Source organism: Gorilla gorilla, chromosome 22, assembly GCF_029281585.2.
Source record: "Gorilla gorilla gorilla isolate KB3781 chromosome 22, NHGRI_mGorGor1-v2.1_pri, whole genome shotgun sequence".
Lineage (NCBI taxonomy): Eukaryota > Metazoa > Chordata > Mammalia > Primates > Hominidae > Gorilla > Gorilla gorilla.
The window spans coordinates 24848883-24875082 of NC_073246.2; positions in this window are offsets into that span (position 1 = coordinate 24848883).

The window sequence follows — 26200 nt, forward strand, 5'->3', positions numbered from 1 at the left end:
AGTACTTGGTAATAGGAACATTTTTTCCCTCTTTTAGTAAACTCATGGTTAATACCTGTCCAAGTTATTTTTGCCTCTCTTTCGAAGGTGGGGGACTCAACAACTATTTTCTTTTCTAGCTTTGGCTTCTGATTAATAATTCTGTCAACTATCCCAAATCCAGAGTAACAGGAAAAGCTTAATCAACATCCCATTATATACTAATCTATTGAAGTCTGAAAGAAATAACATAAAATAAGAAAGTTACTATGAGAAGGATTAGATTGTTAATTTCAATATATAGTCCACTATGTTTTTACTACCATAACCCTTTTTAGTGAGTGCATATTTCATTTATAATTTCAGAAATAGGGAGGAGGAGCAGGGAAAGAAAAAAAAAGCCAGTCTCATTGAATAAGTATTTTTCTTTCCTTAAAGTAATCTTTGCCTTTACCACAAATCTTTCTCCTTTGAGATTATTTATTTCTAACATTCCTGGAGTGTTAGAAGTATTAGCAGTGAAAACATTATCCATTAATACTTTAGGGGTAAAAAAAGACAGTGTTTGAGCAAAATGCAGAATACACAGTAAACATGGGGATTTTTGCTGTAGGGAACTGTAGTCAAATTTGCTTGTCCCCAGTGGGCCAGTTTGCCAACTTGTGTGTGCTTGAGAGCTAACATTTCCTGTCCTTACCTCTTTGTGCTCCTTAATGCCTGCCTTGTTTGCTCCTGCATTTGATATCAGCATGCCACTAGATTACTGTCAAACGTTTTCTAGCCAGACATTAGTTTGATGACCTCCCTGCTTTTTTCACACTTTGTGTGATTGAGCCCAGCTAAAACATGAAATCAACCAACTCTCAGGACAATACTTTTAACTCATGACTGAAGCCACTCTGCCTAGAAAAAAATCTGTTCCCACCAGGAACAAACATTTTCTTCACCAACTACATTTCCCAGTGATTGTTTGCAATGGTACAAGAACAAAATACAGTTGTATGAGAGTGGCAGAATTATTGCCTTCTTTCATTTCCATTTTGACACTGACAAGAGTATCTGTGATGTACCCTAAATCATAAAGCTCTGCTATACATACATTCATATAAAATGAAAAGGATTGGGTATTATCCAGACATTGATAAAGTATATATTAAAATGGAAAGCATGTGCTGTTTTGCTACTGGAACACTGAAAAACAAACATTGGACCTGTGTGAGTTTATAAAAAATAAGCAAAAATTGCACAGAGTTCAATTATTTTTAAAAATAAGAATACTGAAAGACAAGGTTTCCTCAAAGATTAGTGTTATTTACATGTAGCCAGTATTTGGAATGCACAGTGTAATACATTTGGCATGGCTATAGTTAGAAACATGGAGAAAATATTTGCTGTCCATAAACTCTCATTTGGTTAAATGGAGAAATACAATATCCTTATTTGTTGTCTGTGGGTAATTCTTCAGTGCATACAGTTACATAAAAATCCTAAGTTTTTAAAATTGGTTTTGTCTGAAATTATACATAGGCAATCCTCACTTTGCATGGTTCTGATATTTACAAAATTTACTTACTACTGTTAGTTCATTAAAATCAGTCCCCCCAAAACACGGTTGAAATTTGTCATCAAGGTGTATTAATCCATTTTTATACCGCTATAAAAAAACTGCCTGAAACTTGGAAATTTATAAAGAAAAAAGCTTTAATTGACTCATAGTTCTGCATGGCTAGGGAAGCCTCAGGAAACTTACAATCATGGCGGAAGTCACCTCTTCACAAGGCAGCAAGAGTGAGAATGAGTGCCAAGTGAAGGGGGAAGCCCCTTATAAAACCATCAGATTTTCTGAGAATTCACTCACTATCATGAGAACAGTATGTGGGAAATGACCCCCTTGATTCAATTATCTCTACTTGGCCTTGCCCTTGACACACAGGTATTATTACAACTCAGGATGAAATTTGGGTGGACACAGAGCCAATCACATCATTCCACTCCTGGCTCCTCCCAAATCTCATGTCCTCACATTTCAAAACACAATTATGCCTTCCCGACAGTCCCCTAAAGTCTTAACTCATTCCAGCCTTAAACCAAAAGCCCAAGTCCAAAGTTTCATCTGAGACAAGGCAAGTCCCTTCTGCCTATGAGCCTGTAAAATCAGAAGAAAGTTTCTTCCTAGATACAATAGCTATACAGGCATTAGGTAAATACAGACTTCCAAATGAGATAAATTGGCCAAAACAAAGGGACTACAGGCCCCATCCAAGTCCGAAATCCAATAGGGCAGTCATTAAACCTTAAATGTATAAAATGATCTCCTTTGACGCCATATTTCACATCCAGGACACACTTATGCAAGAGGTAGGCTCCCACAACCTTGGGCAGCTCTGCCTTTGTGGCTTTGCAGGGTACAGCTCCCTTCCCAGCTGCTTTCATGGCTGGCATTGAGTGTTTGCAGCTCTTCCAGGGCACAGTGCAAGCTATCAGTGGATCTACCATTCTGGGGTCTGGAAAAAGGTTGCCCTCTTCTCATAGCTCCTCTAGCCAATGCTCCAGTAGGGACTCTGTGAGGGAGCTGTCACCCCACATTTCCCTTCCACACTGCCTTAGCAGAGGATCTCCATGAGGGTTCCACCCCTGCAGCACACCCCTGCCTGGACATCCAGGTGTTTACCATACATCCTCTGAAATCTAGGCAGAGGTTCCCAAACCTCAATTCTCGTCTTCTACACACACCGGACCAACAACACATGGAAGTTGCCCAGGCTTGGGGCTTGCACCCTCTGAAGCCACAGCCTGAGCTGTAGGTTGGCCCCTTTTAGCCATGGCTGGAATGGCTGGGATACAGGACACCAAGTCCCAAGGCTGCACACAGTAATGGGGCCCTGGGCTGGCCCAGAAAACCAATTTTCTCTTCTAGATCTCAGGGTCTGGGATGGAGGTCTCTGATATGCCCTGGAGGCTTTTTCCCCATTGTCTTAGTGATTAGCATTTGGCTCCTTGTTACTTCTGCCAATTTCTCCAGCCAGCTTGAATTTCTTCCCACAAAACGGGTTTTTCTTTTCTACTGCATTGTCAGCCTGCAAATTTTTCAAACTTTTATTCTCTGTCACCTCTTGAATGCTTTTCTGCTTAGAAATTTCTTCCACCAGATACCCTAAATCATCTTTCCCAAATTCAAAGTTCCACAGATCTCTAGGAGAGGGGCAAAATACCACCAGTCTCTTTGCATAGCAAGAGTGACCTTTACTCCAGTTCCCAACAAGTTCCTCATCTCCCTCTGAGACCACCTCATCCTGGATTTCATTGTCCATATCACTAACAGCATTTTGGTCAAAGCCATTCAACAAGTCTCTAGGAAGTTCCAAACTTTTCCACATTTTCCTGTCTTCTTCTGAGCCCTCCAAACTGTTCCAACCTCTGCCTGTTACCCAGTTCTAAAGTTGCTTCCATATTTTTTGGGTATCTTTATAGAAGCACCCCACTCTCTGCGGTACCAATTTACAGTATTAGTTCATTTTCATATTGCTATAAAGAACTGCCTGAGTATAGGTAATTTATAAAGAAAAGAGGTTTAATTGACTCACAGTTCTGCATGGCTTGGGGGGCCTCAGGAAACTTACAATCATGGCAGAAGGAACCTCTTTACGGGGCGTCAGGAGAGAGAATGAGTGCCAAAGGAAGGGGCAATTCTCTTATAAAACCATCAGATCTCGTGAGAACTCACTCACTATCATGAGAGCAATATACGGGAAAGGACTCGGGTGATTCAATTATCTTCACCTGGTCCCACCCTTGACAGCTGGGGGTTGTTACAATTCCAGATGAGATTTGGGTGGAGACACAGCCAAACCATATCACAAGGTGTATTAACTGTAGTTAATTGTATAAAGTAAAAACTTCACTCCTAGCGCTTCTGTCCACAAGTCACTCCATAAATAACCTATTCCTCATGATCACTGATGATCAGACACTTCATAGTCTAATGGTGACAGGCCACTGAGGATCTTTTATTCAGTTCATTCAAACAGCAAGCATGTAGTTGTGTTGCCTTTATGTCTCCCACTGATACATCCAAGTGACATTTCACAAAAATGCATAATTGGAAGAGGGAAATGGCCAACAAAGATAAGAGTTCTGCAAAGTAAAATAAAAATGATAACCCTGGAAGTGAAATTCTCATATAACATAGATAGAAGCACAGAAGAAATATGCCCACAGCAGTGTTGACACTGGTTGTTTGAAAGACTCTAGATAGATAGAAGAACGTAGAGAAGATGTACAGCAAATTTTCCTTTGCCTACTCCTCCTTCCCAATTCCCAAAATGAAAAAAGTAATTGTTATTTACTTATTTATTTTTTTCTGAGACAAGAGTCTCGCTCTGCCACCCAGGCTGGAGTGAGGTGGCACAGTCTTGGCTTACTGCAGCCACCACCTCCCAGGTTCAAGCAATTCTCCTGCCTCAGCCTCCTGAGTAGCTGGGACTATAGGTGTGTGCCACCATGCCCAGCTAATTTTTTTTTTTTTTTTTTGTATTTTAGCAGAGCCAGGGTTTTACCATGTTGCCCAGGCTAGTCTTGAACTCTCAGCCTCAAGCGATCCACCCACCTTGGCCTCCAGAAGTGCTGGGATTACAGACGTGAGCTACTGCACCTGGCCTAGGAAAGTAATTGTTAAAAAAAAAAAAAAAAAAAAAAAAAAAAAGATGATGTTTCAATGGAAATGATGCCAGTCAAAATTTCACGTTAAAGGAATTCTCAGAGATATTTTATGACAACAAAATATTGGAAGTTGATCTAACCTTAGAAAGTGGTATGACAATTTGCCACAGCATAGAAAATATGCTCCCTCTACATTGTAAGTTATACAGTGAGCAGAGGGCAAAATTTTTCAACTACTCTTTTATAGCTGGTGTTAAATGTATTCATGTATATTTAGCCAAGAAATAAAGCCTTAATTCTCCATGTTTTTAACGAGTTTAATCTGTCCAAGACAATAGATTAATATTTGGAATATTTTCACCAAAAGCTATTCAACAGAAGCAAATTTGGTCTTGTGTTACTTCCTTGACGGACAGGCAGAGTATGAAATTAAGTATTAAGTAAAAACAGTAAAAATCAGACACTAAATCAAGTTGAATATAATGACATGAAACTAAATATGGATGTACAAATAACCTATGGATTTACTTGCAATCTTCCAAAATGATTGCCTTATAAATATCAAATTTTATAACTTCTTTTCAACTCTCTGGGGAAATTCTGTTTAATCAGGCAAGTCCATCTCATGTTTTCTTGTTAAAGAAATTTTTTTTCAAAATTTTGTGCATATGGCCACTTTTATTTGAAAGTATATAGACAAAGTTAGAGGCCATTCCAAACAATATTTGTTTTCATTACACAGTTAAAAAAATTTCTTTATTTAATAAATAACTTACGAAGTTTAAATAGAGAAGACATCTTGTAAGTTTGCTGGAATGCTTTACCTGATGAACTTTATCAAATGATGAGCATCTACCACTGAAAATCACTTAGTTCTCTTTTTCAAATATGCTTTCTATTATTCTTCTTTAGAACTGAATTGACAAAAACATAAGAGTAATTAATGATAGGTCTCTTAAGCCTCACAGTTTTCGATGGATTATTTTATGTAGCACCTACTCATAAAGGCATGCAATAACTATTGATTGAATAAATGGGGCAAGGAATAAATAAATGTTTTTTACTACACTGCAAAAATTATTGATTAACAGGAAAAAAATGATGATGAGCCCTACTGGATAAAGTATGAAAGGAAAAGCACCCTATCTCATGATGTGGCTTCTACAACAAACCGAGAAAATAATTTTGGTTTTCTATTATGCCACTTTCAGTTCTTGGAAACCACAAAAAAAATACAGTATCTTTCTTCTCATTGCACTACTGCAAGTGAAACAGTACACTTACTAAAGCAACATTTGCCTCTGTAACAGACAAGAAGATAGAGTCTATGGAAGGAAAATAAATCCCAGGGCCCCAAACTCACTAAGCCAAAAGGAAAAGTCAAGCTGGGAATTGCATCATGCAAACCTGCCTTCTGTTTTGCTCCTATATAAGACAGCTACAAAGATAAGAAAGCTATACACCTCCATCACAATTTGCCCACCAGGAAATTCCTTGTGGGCCCCAAGTTCTTTACCCTAAAACAGTTCTGTTGAATTTTATTCTGATAGTGTAAATTGATAGCTCATCTTCACAGGTGTGGGACAAAGGTCAGAACAAAAAGTCATCCCTCTGCTCACCTCAACCAAACGCATATTATATTGATGTATCTGCCTTATGTTTATCTTATGTAAAAATGCAGATTCACTGAGTGCAAGACAAATGTGTAAGTGACTATTCCTCTGTCTCCCCTCACATGTAAAATGTATATTCAGTGAATGCTGATCAAAGACTCAAAACAATGCAACCGCTTGCTTCTTATCTACCCACACTTTTTTTTCTTTCTTCCTTTTTCCCCCAGTACAAACTGTTTTTCCTTTAAATATTGAGGTCCTCAGACCTTCTTCCAAAAAAGCACAGAACACAGATTTCTCCTGTGGTTCTGTGTTCTTTTTCTGTGTACATCCTTAACCTTGGCAGACTAACCCCTTGAAATGATTGAGAGTTGCCTGGGTCATTTTCTATGATTAATAATAAGTCTTTCAAGCTTAGTGAAGTACATGAATAATAAGTAAAAAGAGTAAATTTAGAAAGGTAGTTTGTAAGGTCAAATGACTACAGAGACTAAAACCTAATCAGTGAGAAATATTTTGTTTCTTAAATCCTTAGCAAATTAACTCCCATTGTTCATAGTATGTACTCTGTATAGTGTCAGTCAGGGATACGTAAACCATATAATCATATCTAAGAAGAAAATATTTTGAATTAGATTTGCTTATGTAAATTTCCAGCAATAATTTGGATCTTTGACAAATATTGTAATGTTAGTGATCATTAGGTATAAAGGCCATTAGGTGCCCATAAACAATGATGTAAAATAGATGCAAAAATGTTAAAATTACCAGTTGAATTTTCCTACATTAACCTAAGCTGCACTTTTGTTTCTATCCCCTTTGAGATTCTTAATACGAGAATTGAAGGAGGGGAAGCATTTAGTTTTGTTGTGTTTGGTAGAACACTAGCACCCTGCATTGTAATGAAATGTCAGTCCTAGAGCTATTTCCACCAGAGAAGTGGCTTCATACTCATTTATAATGGCAGCAGGGAACCTGACTGTGGCCATTAAGACAGAATATAACAACAAGATATGCCATCCTGAAAAAACAAGTGTTCCCTACACAATTTTTAAATAAAATATACATTTAATTTCCTTCAGAAAGGGCATTATTTTTATAAACAGTATCCTACTCTAAAACAATACAGTCATTCATAAAAAGCCAAAATGTAGGATTCACGACATGCTGCCTCATTGGGTTATCCTTGAAAATGTGCAGTAGGATACTTGTTAGATATTGCTTCTAGTTAGAGTTTAAATAAATGAACTTTGATATCACTTCTGAAATTTCATAGCACATTTATTTTCATAATTTTGTAGACTCTAACTTCACATTCAATGGAACGAAACTGTTTTTGAATAAAACATCTTTGAATTTTCCTAATTCATGTTGGTTTTGGTCTCTTTGTTTCATTCTCAAAACAACAAATACAAAAAGATAACTGTGGTCTTTGTCAATGTTGTAAGCCTTAAGAGAGTTCACAAACCTCTTGTGGAAGAAGTCACTGATGACAAAGAAAACTCACTGAAAAATAAAACAGAAAAGCTGAAAGGATGGATTACCAAAATTTTGTTTCAAAGGATAGAAATTCCCCTTGCTGCCAGCACAATTCCTTGAACTGTTTGGGAATGATCATTGAAAGTATTTTGCATGAAAAAAATGTTTGTTTGTTTGTCTGTTTGTTTTCAGCAATTGTAGACCCTTTCCACAAAGTGATTTTTTATTTTTTTATTTTTGAGATGGAGTTTCATTCTTGTCACCCAGGCTGGAGTGCAATGGTACGATCTCAGCTTACTGAAATCTCCGCCTCCCAGGTTCAAGTGATTCTCCTGCCTCAGTCTCCTGAGTAGCTGGGATTACAGGTGCCTGCCACCACGCCTGGCTAATTTTTGTACTTTTAGTAGATACATGGTTTCACCATGTTGGACAGGCTGGTCTCGAACTCCTGACCTCAAGTGATCTGCCCACCTCGGCCTCCCAAAGTGCTGGGGTTACAGGTGTGGGCCACTGTGCCTAGCCCACAAAGTGATTTTTAATTATAGAAAGAAAAAGAGGTTTAGGGTTATTTTTAATATAAAGAAGAATAAGATAAACAGCAGATTCTATGGCCTCTTTGGCATATCTAGTATTTGTGCAGGTCATTTTCATAGATCAGTTTCCAATGACCCTAAGTCCATCGTACTTTTGCAGTTTGCTATTTAATACAAGGAATATTCAAATAATTTTGCAAAGAATGGAAGAGTTTTATTTATTTATTTATTTATTTTTATTATACTTTAAGTTTTAGGGTACATGTGCACAACGTGCAGGTTTGTTACATATGTATACATGTGCCATGTTGGTGTGCTGCACCCATTAACTCGTCATTTAACATTAGGTATATCTCCTAATGCTATCCCTGCCCCCTCCCCCCACCCCGCAACAAGCCCCGGTGTGTGATGTTCCCCTTCCTGTGTCCATGTGTTCTCATTGTTCAATTCCCACCTATGAGTGAGAATATGCGGTGTTTGGTTTTTTGTCCTTGCGATAGTTTGCTGAGAATAATGGTTTCCAGTTTCATCCATGTCCCTACAAAGGACATGAACTCATCATTTTTTATGGCTGCATAGTATTCCATGGTGTATGTGTGCCACATTTTCTTAATCCAGTCTATCATTGTTGGACGTTTGGGTTGGTTCCAAGTCTTTGCTATTGTGAATAGTGGGAAGAGTTTATTTTCTCCAAAGGATCAGATCTGCTGCAGAATGGTGTATTGAGACTAGAAGACAACCATGTACTTCATCAATACGTAGAAATCAAGAGTGTTCTTACTGTACATAATGAAAGATTTACATAAATGTTAATATTAGTAAACAGTAGATGAGGAAAGTGCTTTTCAGTTTATAGTGTGCTTTTAAATATACTGTTAAGCTTTAGTTCACATTCTAGAATTGTTTATTTTTTTCTTTTCCTATGTATTGTGATCTTGTACAACTCTGTAGTGTCTCTCTCCTCATTCATTTTTGGTTATTCTATGCTTGAGAAAAAGTTATTTATGATATATTTCAAAATTTTGTCATCATTTTCACTTAACTTTAGCATCAAAGTTGTTCTTGTGTCTTTACAAAAATGGGGTTATTTGTTTACATTTACTTGAATATTGTGACAATCTACAAGTTTGAGTTATTTTGAAGAAAGTCAGTAACAAAAGAAAATAAAATTCTCCGATTTTTACAAGAAATTATGAAGTCCTGAAAAGGCCACATTGTAGTTACCACCTTTTTGATTATAGAACACTAAAGACATTTTATTCTACTTTTTCTCAAAAGAAAGGAGATAAATAATTATTTTATAAAAGTACTCATACATCCAGGAAGCTTTTGAAGTGAGGTCCTTTTTACCCACTTGGCTAAAGTGAGTAAGTGTGAACAATTATTCTGTTACATTTAGGCAGTTAATTATATTTGAAAAACACATAAAGAATTGAAAATAGAACACATGCACTGAGATGGCTGTACCTCCAACAGTTGAAGAGATGTTCTGTTTTCTTTCACATGCTGTGAGATGTTGGGAGTACAACCACCTCAGAGCATGTGAAAAAAATCAGAACATCTCTTAAACTGTTTAAATATTATAATAATGGCCTTTTCTATTGACAGATAAACCTACAGATTTATATTACATGATTGCTTTGTTCATAGCTATAACTACAAATGCATCACGAAGAATTTCCAAGGAATCTCCCTAACTTTATGAAAGAATGACTTTAGATAATGAAATTGTCCTACACGTATCTTTTAAATATAAAATGTAAAACAACTTTTTTTGAAAAGTAGTTATATCATCTGTTAAGATGTTTTAGAATGTAAAACATAGTACACATAAACACATTCTAAATGATTATTCATGTGGTAGAGTTCCTATTAGAAAACATAGAGCATAATTATTATACATACATACATACATACAGTTAAACAAAATTATGGGAAGTCATTGTTCTGGACTAAGCTCCCGCCCTAGTGTTCAACATACCAGACCAAACCAAAATGAAATTACTTACGCTAAATGCCACATAATCAAACTGAAACTTTAAGAAAGCAAATAGATCCCCAAACAAAGCAGGTTTTCCCGAATACAGGAGATTCCAATCTACCTGAGTCAGGTTTATGGAATTTCCCTCTGCTTTAATCCTCATAAAAAAGAAACCTGATATAACCTGATGTTAACCAGTTAGGTGGTTTTTGTTGTTGTTTTTTGTTTTTTCCTTATTGTTCTGTTTCACTGTCCCCACCAAAAATATACCTACTCTTCTGCCATTGCACAGAGGGAAGGCTCATACTATTTTGTATAATGGAGGCTGCCCTGATTCAAGAATCAAGAATAAAAGCCAATTTGATCAAAAACTACATTTGTAGTTTTGTGTTTTCACGGTAATACATACATATATAAACACACACACTCACACATACATATACACAAGGCTATTTATGTTTTAAGCAAAAATGAATGATAATATGGCAAATAATTTCATTACAGAAAAAACTTACTCATATCATTTATTTATTCTTTTATAAAGCAAATGTAAATCTGGAGGATAGTATATGTCATACAAAGCAAGCTATTAGAAACTGTGTTCCCATGTCAATGATTACACATCTGCCTTTGTAAGGACTTTTTCATGTACTGCATTGGAATGTGATTCAAACCACTAACCATTCTTTTATCTCATGTTGGGAGGATTACAAATACAACTTTCGGATATTATATTTTTATCCCTCCATAAATGTTATATCATATTTGTGTGTATGTCCAAATCTTATTCAAAGGGGTTCTACTTTTAGTATAAAGGTTCTATAAGGTGCAATTGTAACATATGGTAATTTGATGTGTATAATTTGAAGTGTTGCCCTGTATCACATGGATGTGTACGATTTACTTGAGTACTAAAGACACTTGTAGATGAAATGGTAATGTGTCCATTTTAAAGTACGTATTTTTTTCATTGCTTCTTCCACTGTGTGTGTTTTGAAATTATATCAGAAATAACATAAACCATTTTTTAAATATCGAATGGCATTTTAAAACTGAAAAAGTTGTCTACAGTTACTTAAGACTTTTTGGTTTTTGCTTAATAGCTCCACACTAAAAGTTAATCATATAATTCTCTATAATTATGTGTAAATTTCTAAACACTGTGTGGGTTTTTCTATAAGAGTATATTAAAATTCTTACTCTGAATGCAACCTAAGCATTGTGTGTCATGAATTTCTAGTGCTATAGCATTTGCATTTGAGCAATGAAAATAATCAACTTAATTTGCTCTCCTAGAGAGCATGGAAGTGGGTTTGATTAGTCTATTGAAAGTTTGTGTTTTCCCCCTTGAATTGGATGCAGGGGGTAGAATTGCCAGCATGATGCAAGCCAGTAGGGATCCAGGGTGTCAAGGCAATGCTAAAGTTGACTATATTAAAGACAAAGGAGAAGGTCGACTAGAAGCAGACAAGTTGTTTATGCTGGAGCTGTCTCTGTGTTTTTTGGAAATAATTTATCCATGCAATTGTATTATCATGATTTATATATATATATTTATTTACCTCATTGTTTTTTATGGATATTTTTGCAAAGGACCATCCAAAAACATTAGAATGAACAGTGCCCAGTGCTCAAACAGGGCTGTACCTTTCTTATCAGCCAGGCTAGAAAATCTCATAATTCATGAGACATTGGGTAGACTGCTTAACAAGTTTTATCTAAGTATTAGGGAATAATGAGTCCTAGAATGAGGACTGCACTTAATCAACCTAAAAACATTCAGAACAATACCAGTAAGGATCCAACTGTTTCAAAATTACTTAAGTTAAATCCTCCCATGAAGCTCAGAAGTTCTTAATATATGCAAAAATAGCCAGCACCTATTAAGGTAAAATTCAAATTTTCTTCTAAGATTATTAGTATGCAAAGAATCAGGAAAACATAAGACATAATGAGAATATTCAATCAATGGAAATAATCCCATAATGGCCACAAATGCTACAATTTGCAAAGACATTAAAATGGTTATTATAACTACACTCCGTATGTTCAAAAGTGTACATAAACATATGTATTTATATACATATGTATCATTTGAGTATATACAAACACATTATATTTACATATACAACATACACACAGATGGATATAGAACAAATTATAGATGTTTGTATAAATGTTTTATTTCATAGACATGTATCCCTATTTCTGGAAGGAAAAAAATGGCTTCCCTCTGCCCTCCTAGGTTCTTTAGGCTGTGAATTAAGTTGACATAAGGCAGATTAAAGCAGTGAAGCTACATTTAATTGTGTATGTATACATGGGAGTTCCACAAAAGTATGAGATTCAAAGAATGGTCAGATTAATAAGGATTATAAAGCTTCATTAGCTACAGAAAGAAGGGTTTGATGAAGCTTTTGGGGGTGATTTTGGAGTAAAGCACTATAAAAGGGTAGGGGGAGGAAATGTATGGTGAATAAGATTGCATTATATTCAGATAAGAGTCTCTCAGGTAATAAAAGTTGCCTCTGAGCAGCTTTCCTCCTGGTATAGTCAGTTCTTTGTAGATACAAACTTTCTTTACAAAAGGGCAGCTTTTCTGAACTACCCATGTGTTTGCAGTTTCTCAAAATAACTAGCTAATAATCAATTTGCAAAGAAGAATATTTTGGGATAGTGGCCTGAACCCCAACACTTCTACTGAGTCAGTCTAGCAACAGTGATAACCCAAAAACAATGAACACACCCAAATAATATAACTTGTTTCTAAATACCATTCACGGTAAAAGTAACTAGGACTATAATTTTAAGGCTTGGACAGGGTATATATGGGTCTAGATAATCTTATAGTACCAGAAAGAAGAGAAGTGACCACAAAATAAAAAGAAAGAGAGCATGTCAAAGGGATAGGGGGTAAAACTGAAAGAGCTCCCAATGGTGAGACATTGGAACAATTTGCACTACATTATTAATAGTATTGCATCTGTAGGGGTGGAGGGGAAGCTTCCTCTCCTCTCATCAGAGTTTCACTAAAATGACTGTCAATAGACAGATTATTAGAAGAAAAAGGCACACAGATTTATTAACATGCATATGGACAAGGGAATCCCACAAATACGATACTCAAAGAAGGGGCAGATGGTAGAGGCTTAAATATTTTTGCCACCGGAGAGAGGAAAGTGGGCAGCTGTATGCAATTTTAGAGCAATAGTAAATTATTTTTAGGGGAAATGAATGAACTCAAACATTCCTGGGACAAAGTTCCTATGAGCTCTGGGGAAGGTAGTGGGAGGGTGAGGAGTGGAACTTCACTGTGAACAAAGGTTGCCTTCTTATACAGATAAAGCCCCCCAAAAGAAATGTATGACCATCATTAGTAGTATCTAATCTGCTCTCCTCATATGTTTGTGAGAACCAAATAATATTTTAAAACACTAGAAAATATAAAATGTTATTATGATTTTTGATACTAAAATTTTTTTAACCTTGATTGTATTCTTAATTTTTTTTATTTATTTTCCAACTTTTATTTTAGATTCAGGGTGTACATGTGCAGGTTTGTTACATGAGTAAATTGCATGTCACTGGAGTTTAGTACACAAAATGATTTCATCACACAGGTAGTGAGCATGGTACCCAATAGGCAGTTTTTTGACCCTCACCTTCCTCCCACCCTCCACTGTCAAGTAATCCCCAGTATCTATCATTCCCCTCCTTGAGTCCACGTGTACTCGATGTTTGGCCCTCACTTACAAGTGAGATAATCTGGTATTTGGTTTTCTGTTCCTGTGTTAATTTGTCTAAGATAATGGCTTCCAGCTCCATCCATATTGCTGCAAACGACATGATTTCACTCTTTTTATGACTGCATAGTTTCAAGCTGTATATGTACTGCATTTTCTTTACCTAGTCCACTGTCGATAGGCACCTAGGTTGATTCTATGTCTTCGCTATTTTGAATAGTGCTGCAATAAACACACGAGTGCATGTGTAGTTTTGGTAGAAAGAATGATTTATATTTTGGAGGATACATATCCACTAATGGGATTGCTGGGTCAGGTGGTAGTTCTAAGTTCTATGAGAAACCTGCAAACTGCATTACAGAGTGGTTGAACTTTACATTTCTACGAGCGGTGTATAATTGTTCCCTTTTCTCTACATCTGTTTTTTTTTTTAACTTTAATATGTTTTATTATTGGCAAGGGGGTTGCTTTTATTACATCTGTTGGTTTGCAAGGCAGAATGTGAAGTCCACGGACCACCCAATTGCAAGGTAATAAGCTCATCCACTGAGAAACTACAGGGCCAGATTTGGTATAAGATTGATGCTATAGTTGGGAAGTTTGTTCCTCTAAACATCATGTTGAAATTTGATCCTTGATGTACAAGGTAGGGCCTAATGGGGAGTTTTCAAGTCACTTGGTCAGGTGTCTCATGAATGGCTTGGTGCCATGCTCACAGAAATGAGTTATGAGTGAGTAAGATGCTGCATGCACAAGGCCAATCCTTGTGGAAATCATTGCTATGAAGAAAAAATATAAGGTAACGAATAAAATAAACAGTACTCAAGAGAATAACTTATGCATCTTTAATGTGTTTCGTGTGTGTGTGTGCGTGTGTGTCTGTGTGTGTGTATGTGAGACTTGTTTTCCTTCTCTTCTATATGATATATAAATTAACTATTTGAAGAAAAAAATGCTGCTCTATTTTATTAGCACATTCAAAAGGCTACCAGAATAGTCACTTTTGTAAACTGCAGTCTAGCTTTTAAAAGGGAGAGATAAAATTATGATGACTCCAACACTTACGCTAGGTGTTAAGACAAAGAAATTTTCACAATGATGTTAATAGAAATGCATTCCGGAATTAGAACCTGCCATTTTATGCCAATATGAGCATTTGTGAAATAAAATATTTTAGTATTTGATTACTTGCAGCTTAATTTTATAGTTCATGGTAATGCAGGATGCTCCTTAGTTCAGCTAAAATCCAGGTTCTTGTTACACAACCAGGACAGATTAGACACGTGGACACACTGAAATGTGAGGATAGCATAATTTACTGAAAGAAAGCTCGGCTGGGCGTGGTGGCTCACGCCTGTAATCCTAGCACTTTGGGAGGGCAAGGTGGGCAGATCTCCTGTGGTCGGGAGTTCGAGACCAGCTTGGCCAACATGGTGAAACCCTGTCTCTACTAAAAATACAAAAATTAGATTGGCATGGTGGCGCATGCCTGAAATCCCAGCTACTCGGGAGGCTGAGGCAGGAGAATCACTTGAACCTGGGAGGCGGAGGTTGCAGTGAGGCAAGAAAGCGCCATTGCACTCCAGCCTGGGTGACAGAGCAAAGACTCTGTCTCAAAAAAAGAAAGAAAGAAAGAAAGCTCTCAGCAAAAAAAGGGGTTCCTGCCAACAGGCCCCCACCTCACAGATTGAATAGCAGGCCACCACACATGGGCTGAAGACCAGGTTCCTCCCTGCTGCATCAGGCAAGAATTCCCATTGGTTCCACCCAATTCTTCTAGTTTGCAGGTGGGCCCTTAGTCTGAGCCACTCCACATTGATTTATTTCCCTTACTGTACATGTGTTAAGGGACAGAATTTTTCACCATGGGCATGTATAGGCAAGCCCTCTGTGCAGAATGACCTGGGTGGCATTTGGTTGTCTCCTATCTCTATCAATGATACTGAGGCAAATATAGTATAACACAGGTGGCATGTTGTAAAACAGAGTAATCCGAAATTGGAAATTAACTTATTATCACAAAAATAATTTCTTCTCTCAGTGGAATAATTTAGTCAACTTCCTTATGACAGCAATTTGTGACAACTGAGGTTAGACAAAGTTGGAACCTAAATTTACTGTAAGCAAAGGTTGCCATTATGCTTTATATGCCGAAAAGGCATTAAACCCATATTTGTCAACTTTTGAGGCAACGTGTACACATTACATACATTGTGTGCTTAGTACATGCATGTGCTTATGGGCTAAGCAGAACCCTACGTGAGCAAACAATGATCTTTTCCTAAAAAAGAGTTCCTGACCACTAAGCAAAAATTCATGCAGGTATGCTCGCAAAGAAAAAAAAATAGATGTAAAAATGACACAAGTTATTACAGGTATTAATTCGAATGGTCAGTAGGAGAAGCAACAAGTCAGTAATAACTGGTAGCACTCTAGAGCCCACAGGCAAATGTTGGAATTCTCTAACACAGATAAACCTGTAATTATGTAATAATTTGATCTTTTGAGATAATGAACTCACTCCTGCAATAACTGTATCAATCCATTGATGAGGGCTGAGCACTTATGATCTAATCACCTCTTAGGTGTCCTATTAATGCCATCACATTGGGGATAAAGTTTCAACACAAGTTTTGAAGGAGAAATTCAAACTGTAGCACTGAATAAGCCGAAAGAGTGTCAGTTTTAAATAATTAAAATGCTTACCTCAAGTCATTGCACATAATGAATCACTTTTTTGTGCCTGATCTGAATTATTTTCTCACTGCTTTTAGCAGTAAGGACAAGATAAACCAAAAATTGGAGATCGACTATGTGTGTTGAAGAGCTTCATAGACTGAATTTAGAGTCTCCCAAGTTCTTGAAAGTGAAAGGTATGGCTTGGAATGGGAAAGAGGGATACCTACACCATTGATTTGGACATATCTCCAAGGTTATAGAAAGTTTGAATACCAGGAGTTAGTAAACTAATGTCCATGGCCAGATAGGTCCACAGCCTCTTTTTGTGTAGCCATTGAGCTAAGAATTGTACATTTTTTTTAATGAATTGTGCAAAAGAAAACATAGAATAATTTGCCTAACATACTATTTTTACTTTTGCAGAAAAAGTTTGCCAATCCCTGACCTAATGCCCCTAGAAAAACATCTTCCTTTCAATTTTCTTTGCCAGAGTAAGGAAAAAATCCCCTTCTTTCACTCATATCTATGTGCCAACGCTGTAATCAGATACTAATCAGTATCAGCATTACTTGTGGGGTAGAATGAAAACAACCTTAGTGAGTAAGACAAGATGTATTTCCAGAAAGAATTGCTGGATTTTGTTGATTTATATTGTCAGAATTGTCGGAAATACTTCCTGGAGTTCATGCCAAGGAAGAAAATGTTGAACTGTGGATTCAGATATTTTTTAAATATCTATGTGGGTTTGTAAAATGTAATGTGTGTCTGCTTTTGGTGTACTAGTTGGTGCAGGGAGCCAAAATTCCAAAAATTTGCAGTTTGACAAGATTCATAATGGTACTTCAAACGAGGAAAGTAAGTTGAAGATACTGCAAATGAAATGTACTCTCTCATCTCAGCAGGAACGGGAGGGAATTTGCAGAGCCAATGTGGTAACCATTAAGTAACTTCTAGCTTCCGGAATAAAGAATCTTAAATTCCACAATAGTCTGTGTTAACTAGACTTCTCTGTTAGGTCCCCAGGGAGGAAGTAGCAGGGGGCAAGGGTCCTACTTAGTGTTTCTATCAGTTAGAGAAAACAATTCAAGCTTTCAAAGCACCACATTTGCATTTAACTCCATCAAGTCACAGAAGTGATAATACCAGTAGCCTGAACTGTGGTCTCCCAGACTTGGTGCATTAGTATTAGGTATACTAGCTGAGTCAGTTTGGATTAAAATAATTTAATTTACTCATACTTTATTGCAACCACATTGTCAAAGGCATATGTATTTTTTTTCTGACGTATTTCCAAGCACTTAGGTTTAGTATATTCTTTTTAATTTATGACCCCAGGCCATGCACTAGTGACATATTTTTATCCATTAAACAAAGACTTACTAACCTCTTCTAGAGACATCACTTCAGTAGGGAATTCAATATATAATGGTGTTCACTTGAACCTTTATTACTCTACTTCAGTTGCATGTAGTTCTTTTAAAAAAATATGGTCATTAACATGGAAGTGGAATAAAACAGAAGCCCAAAGCTTTAAATTTGGATGTCCTCAGTCAAGAATAAAAATGTATGTCTGTATGCATGCCTATTATTTTAAATGTGTATTAAACAGTCTATTAAGCAATATGGATTCTGTCCTCCCTCCACTTTCACAAGTGTATTTTTAAAATGACAGAGATGGTCAGATTTAAACTTAGATTTCATGTATTTTTTTGTGTTCTAGGCCAGAACAAGGCATTGTGGAACAAACCAGTCCTGTGTTCCATCAACCTTTTTCAGTTTGCTCTCCTTTTCCTACAATGGGTCTTGTGTGGGCATATGTATACATCTCAGTCTGCTTGTCAAAAATCCATCTAAGTGTCTGTCCCTTGGCCACAATTTGGACTCCTGATGTGGACACTGGTGTATTCTGATCTGAAGAAGAGAAAAAGAAAATATGTTTGCACAGATAATGGAAATAGTTATGGTGTTATTGGGGAAGAGAATTCCATGATCTCATAATTGCGTATGCCAAAAGGAAAGGCTGGAATTGCATAGGCAATGTATATCTTATTATTAGCCATTTTTGCTTCTGTTTTTAGGCTCTCTACATTGTGAGAAAGAGCCAAGGGGCCACTCTTCTAATCGAATTAAAGTCTAATGGCAGTGTATGCTCAGAAGCTGGTGTAGCAGCTAGGAGAAAGTCTCGCTTTAGTCTTAACCAGACTATCTGTTCCATTGTACAGTTATATGGCCACAGCAATATAAACAAATGGCAGTGTCCTTGCCAACTGCTTTTATATAATTTTAAATATATGTAGCATATATATATATTTAGTATATATGGTTACTATACTAAACATATATCAAGGTTAACAAAGGTATAACAACTTACACAGCGATTCCCAGGCTTACAGGCTTTACAACTATACACAGCAAAGAATTTTTATATACCTATTAACTAACATAAAATTATTCCCAATTCATCCACTAATAAAATACATTTCCTTTTAATCTGTGTGCTGCAATATCTGAGTGGATGAAGAACAAATGGTCACAGTATTGAATATTTAATTAATTAATGGTCTCTTTATTCTGTTCAGTTCCAACAGCCTGGAATTTGTATTATCAGTAGAGTTGCATGTAAAGAGAACATAATTAGTACTGATTCACATCACTTGTAATGCCCTAAAAGAGCTGCACACTAGTTACACACTCTCATTTAGATTCCTAGAGCTGCCTTTATGTCTACTTCCCTAGTTGTGGTTGGGAAGCTTTTCCTTAAATTATACTATTTCAAAATTAAATAATCAACATCATCATCATCATAATCATCAACGTTGTTGCTTTCATTGTTCAGAATTTGTCTCAGCAGCCTGTGTAATATTTATTCGTAGCCTTGGCTGGGTAAAGAATTTGATTCAAAGAATTCATTGGTTCAATTATCATTATTACTATTATTATAATTTAAGTTCTAGGGTACACGTGCACAACGTGCAGGTTTGTTACATATGTACACACGTGCCATGTTGGTGTGCTGCACCCATTAACTCATCATTTACATTAGGAATATCTCCTAATGCTACCCCTCCCCCTTCCCCCCACCCCACGACAGGCCCCGGTGTGTGATGTTCCCCTTCCTGTGTCTAAGTGTTTTCATTGTTCATTTCTCACCTATGAGTGAGAACATGCAGTGTTTGGTTTTCTGTCCCTGTGATAGTTTGCTGAGAATGATGGTTTCCAGCTTCATCCATGTCCCTACAAAGGACATGAACTCATCCTTTTTTATGGCGGAATAGTATTCCATAGTGTATGTGTGCCACATTTTCCTAATCCAGTCTATCATTGATGGACATTTGGGTTGGTTCCAAGTCTGCTATTGTGAATAGTGCCACAATAAACATATGTGTGCATGTGCCTTTACAGAAGCATTATTTATAAACCTTTGGATATATACCCAGTAATGGATGGCTGGGCCAAATGGTATTTCTAGTTCTAGATCCTTGAGGGATTGCCACACTGTCTTCCACAATGGTTGAACTTGTTTATAGTCCCACCACAGTGTAAAAGTGTTCCTATTTCTCCACATCCTCTCCAGCACCTGTTGTTTCCTGACTTTTTAATGGTTGCCATTCTAACTGGTGTGAGATGGTATCTCATTGTGGTTTTGATTTGCATTCCTCTGATGGCCAGTGATGGTGAGCATTTTTTCATGTTGTCTGTTGGCTGCACAAATGTCTTCTTTTGAGAAGTGTCTGTTCATATCCTTTGCCCACTTTTTGATGGGGTTGTTTGATTTTTTCTTGTAAATTTCTTGAAGTTCTTTGTAGATTCTAGATATTAGCCCTTTGTCAGATGAGTAGATTGCAAAAATTTTCTCCCATTCTGTAGGTTGCCTGTTCACTCTGATGGTAGTTTCTTTTGCTGTGCAGAAGCTCTTTAGTTTAATTAGATCCCATTTGTCAATTTTGGCTTTTGTTGCCATTGCTTTTGGTGTTTTAGTCATGAAGTCCTTGCCCATGCCTATGTCCTGAATGGTATTGCCTAGGTTTTCTTCTAGGGTTTTTATGGTTTTAGGTCTAACATTTATGTCTTTAATCCATCTTGAATTAATTTTTATAAGATGTAAGGAAGGGATCCAGTTGCAGCTTTCTACATATGGCTAGCCAGTTTTCCCAGCACCATTTATTAAATAGGGAATCCTTTCCCCATTTCTTGTTTTTGTCAGGTTTGCCAAAGATCAGATGGTTGTAGACATGTGGTATTATTTCTGAGGGATCTGTTCTGTTCCATTGGTCTATATCTCTGTTTTGGTACCAGTACCATGCTGTTTTGGTTACTGTAGCCTTGTAGTATAGTTTGAAGTCAGGTAGCGTGATGCCTCCAGCTTTGTTCTATTGGCTTAGGATTGTCTTGGCAATGCGGGCTCTTTTTATTAGAACATGCATTCAATTGTTCATTAAAATCTCATTTTCTCATAATAAGTTCTTATACTGAAGAGTAATTTAACAAATTCAACACCTTGATAAAAACTTTCAGCAACTAGAGATAGAAGAGAAATTCCTCACCCTGATAATGGGAAACCTATATACAACCCACACCCTTCTAGTCGTGAAAGACTGAACACTTACTACCACTTTAATTCACTACTATGTGGGAGATCCTACATACATGCATATAGATTGGAAAAGAAGTAAAACATATTTTTTTACAAACATTATTGTGTATGTAGAAAAGGCTAAGTAATTGATGCAACAATCTAGTAACAGTTAAAATTTAAGTTTGCAAGATACAAGATTACCATACAAATAACAATTGTATGTCCATGACCTAGTAATTAAAATGAAAATACTTTCTAAATATAACATTTTAATACCATAAAATATGAATAACTACAAATAAATTTTACACAGTATATGTAATAACTGTACACTGAAAACCATAAAATTTCCCTGGGGAAATTTAAAAATAATACAAATTAGACTAGAGATATGCTTTCTAGGTTAGAAGAATACTGTTGTTAAAATTTCAATTGTGTAAATTTCATCTATGAATGCAAAGCAATTTCAATCAAAATCCTAGGAGACATTTCTTTTTTAGTTGAAATGGACAACTATAAAATTTATGTGAAAATGCAAAGGGCCAAAGCAGACAAAGTATTTTTGAAAAATAAAGTTGTTGGAGGATTTATACTACCTGGCTTTAATAGTTAATACAAAATTCATTTCAAGAGTTAATGAAGACAGGTGGACTTAAACTATTCTAAAGTATATTTTATTTTATATGTTTTTTGAATAAAGTCAGATACTCTCACTTGGTTTTTAAATTAACTCAACAGATAATTTTCTATCTCTACCACTACCCTGAAACTTCATTAAAATTAGAACCAAGTTTCCCTTCATAAGTAAGATCTGTATCTTCATAGACACTTGTACAGAGTTGATTTGGCCAATTGTTTTTTAATAAAGATACCAAGATAATTCAAAGAGAGAAGGATAGGTTTTCCAAAATATCATGCTGAAAGAACTGATTAACCAAATGGAATATATATAAATACGTGTGTGTGTGTGTGTGTGTGTGTGTGTGTGTGTGTCTGTCTGTGTGTATAAATTATAAACTTTATACAAAACATTTTTTAAAAAAGTAGCTTACGTGTAAGTAAAATATAATAGCTGATTCTAAAACATTACTGAAAGAAAACATAGGAAAAAGTTCTTATAACCTTACGTAGGACAAAAAGGCATTAATAACTAAAAATAAATAAACAAATAAAAAAGAATATTGATGCTGTTTACATGCCAAATCTTGGAATTCTCGACTTCAGCCATATCCATCTCTCTGCTTAGATTCATTCCCTGCTATATTAAATCCCTGGAGCTTGCATAACAAATTACCACAGGCCAGGTGACTGAAAGCAGCAGGGATTTGTTCTCTCACAGTTCTGCAGGGCAAAATTTAGAAATCAAGTTGTTGCTAGGTCCATGCTTCCTTTGAAGGCTTTAGGGAAGCATCCTTCCAAGCTTCCTAGCTTCTGGTGGCTTCTAGCAATCATTGGTATCCCTTGGTCTGTAGCTGAATAACTCCAGTCTCTGTCTCTCTTATCATATGACCTTCTTTCCTATGCATATCTCTGTGTCTCTTCTTCCCTTTTTATTAAGTACACTAAGTATTGATTTTAGGGCCTACCCTAATCTAGTGTGACATCATCTTAACTAATTACATCTGCAAAGGCCGTATTTCCACATAAGGTCACATTGTGAGGTCCTGGGTAGACATGAATTTTTGAGGGACACCATGCAATTCAATACTCTTACCTAGGATGTTTTCTTTACTCCCTTACATATGTTTCCTTTCCTAAGGATATTCCATTAACAAATGATGTCTCAGGCTATGCTTTTAATGAATTTGTCCCTAAGACAATGTTATATCCCTGGAAACTACCAAAGTGTTTGGCACATAATTGATACATAACTAAGTATCCCTTATCTGCAACGAATATGTTCCAAGACCCCCAATGAATTCCTGAAATGGCGAATAGCATCAAACTATGTAAATACTCTTTTTTGATGTGGTAATCAAGTTGGCTACTAAGTGACTAAAGGGTAGGTAGTGTCTACAGCATAATATGCTAGACAATGGGATGATTCATATCCTGGGAAAGACATAGTGATATGGTATGGGATTTCTTCATGCTACTCAGAAAGGCTGCAATTTAAAATGTGTATTTTTTATTTCTGGAATTTTCCATTTAATATTTTTAGACTGCATTTGACTGCAGTTAACTGTAACCATGAAAAGAGGAACCACTAAGGGAGGATGGCTATATGTGTGTGTGTGTGTGTGTGTATGTGTGTGTGTGTCTGCACACACATGAATGATAAAAAGTGGAACCTATCAGGAATTTGGGAAATATGTGTGAACAGGATCCAGTAAATATGAGAAGAAAGTGCATAGGCGATAATTTTGATTGGGGCATAATCTTGGCAACAATTTCTGGAGGCAAATTTGGCCTTATGAAACACTGAAAGCTATTTATTAAGTACCTGCTATTAAAGCAAGATATGTTAGTAGAATAATACTGACAAATATTTCTGCCCTTAGGAAGGTTACATTTTAGCGAAAAAGCATATGAAATATTTACATTCTCTAAAAGTGAGTATGTTATAAGTGCTATGAAAAAGTGCTCAAGAAAAAGATGTCTGGAGGATAACGTATGGTGGGATAAATTGTGTTATGTTTAGAGCATAGTACAGTGTTACTCAGATTGCCAGAGGACAGTGACTGCCTAATCAAATCAGAGGTGGACAAACTTGCAGGGGCTCAAGTGCTGAAAAAATGGCAAATTCACAGGGCCTGACAAGATGGCAAGGCAATTACAGGTTGTATTGTACAGAAAACAGTAATCTACCAGTGACTTTAAAGCTCACACTTGAGAGCTGCTCTGATGATCAGTTTTAAAGTGTCAACTTGACCGGGAAATGGGTTGCCCAGATATTTGGTTAAACATTACTTCTGAATGTGTCTGTGAGGATGTTTCTGGGTGAGATTAACATTTAAATCAGTAGACTGAGTAGATTGTCCTCCTCCATGTGGATGGGCCTCATCTAATCTGTTGAAGGCGTGGATAGAATAAAAGGCTGAGTAAGAAAGAATTATTTCTCTCTGCCTTACTGCTTCAAACTGGGACATCAGTCTTCTGTCTTCGGACTTGGATTCAGACTGCAACTATACCATGAACTCTCCTGAGTCTCCAGCTTGCCAACTGTAGACAATGAACTTTCCACTTAATTCATAAGCCGATTCCTAATAATAAATCTATATCTATGTCTATATCTATATGTCTGTCTATCTATCTATCTATCTATCTATCTATCTATCTATCTATCTATCTATCTATCTATCTACCTATCCAATTGGTTCTGTTTCTCTGAAGAAACCAACTATAATGACTTTGTTGGAAATTTGGAGATTTGTATTTCTAACATGGCATCCCATCCAAATTTAATTGTTATTAAATTTCTCCTGGTTATATTTTTTACCCATGAGGGAAATTACATATTACTTACAATAGAGATGAAAACAGAAAGAGCATAAAGCAAGTGAAGCCTGTCAAATGGAGGGAAAAGACACTGACGTGGTTGGTTACCACCAAGTTACATTATCAACTCCATGTAGAACTCTTACAGGTTTCACTACTTCCCAAGTCAATAAAGACTCCAAAAGTAAAAGAAGGTCATTTGATAAAACAAGACAATAAACCTATCTTAATTGTTCATAATGATTTTGTTTTGCATTTTAACCAATTTTTTTATTATCCTCACAAATAATAACACTAAGTCAAGTCATGAGTCAAATACTAATCTTTAGGCCAAGACAAAACAACCAACTATATGCCTCTTCAAATTATTTAAAAAATGATAAAATTAAGGAATTTGAAATATTATCTATATGTGTAGAATCTATGAGAGAAACAAAGTAATTTCCTACTTCAGCCATTGTATATATACTAGCTTTGTTTGAATTGTCATCTTACTAAATGGACATGTGTAATCTTTCTCTAAAACTAATTCCTGCCATAATAACAAAAACCAATATTTTAGTAGAAATGGGGTTTTGCCATGTTGGCCAGGCTGGTCTCGAACTCCTGACCTCAGGCGATCCACCTGCCTTGGCCTCCCAAAGTGCTGGGATTACAGGCGTGAGCCACTGTGCCAGGCCTATTTTAATAATAATTTATTGCACATTTTTAACAGGTTCATTCATTTTCACAAAAGTCCTCAGGCTAATAGCTGTTCCTTCATGTCAAAATGTCTCTGGCTAAGACCAGAAAAGAAAAACAGTGGGCAATTTCCTTTTCACCTCATTTTATCTATGCAACTCTATACCATTTTCATTTTAGGAGACTATAGAAGTGTGGAGTCTATTTTCAGGTATATCTATAATTACCAATTTTATTCTAATATATCAGCAAAATTATTTTACATGACCACATGAGTCAGGAATCTGGGGACTATGTTAATCACATTATAAAACAGAAACACTCTGAAAGGTCAGTTCCTTCTTGCCTAATCTGATATTCAGAGCCTGTTCCTGAGTCACGGTAGGACAGGAAAAAAAACAACTGATGTAAAGTTTCCTGAAGTGTTTAATCAACACAATCCAGACTAAAGCCTTAAAAAACATTTACTGTCAATGTCCATTAGCCCAGGAGAGTTTTCTGAGCTCATAGAAGAAAAGAGGCTGTTTTCCTTCACCAAACAAGAGGGCACCTTGCTCATTCATTCTGGGTCCTTAGGAAAAAAAAGTGGATGAATTTTGTATGTTTAAAGCAGGCAAGGAAAAAAAGAAAGCAAAAATATATTTACAGTAGACTTTCTGTATCCACCAACCACAGCTGGAAAATATTCAGGAAAAAATAAAAATAAAAAAATAACAATAAAAGCAAATACAAATAAAAAATACAATATAACAACTATTTCCATGGCATTTACATTTCATTAGTTATTGCAGGTAATCTGGAGAGGATTTAAAGTATAAAGGTGGCCGGGTGCGGTGGCT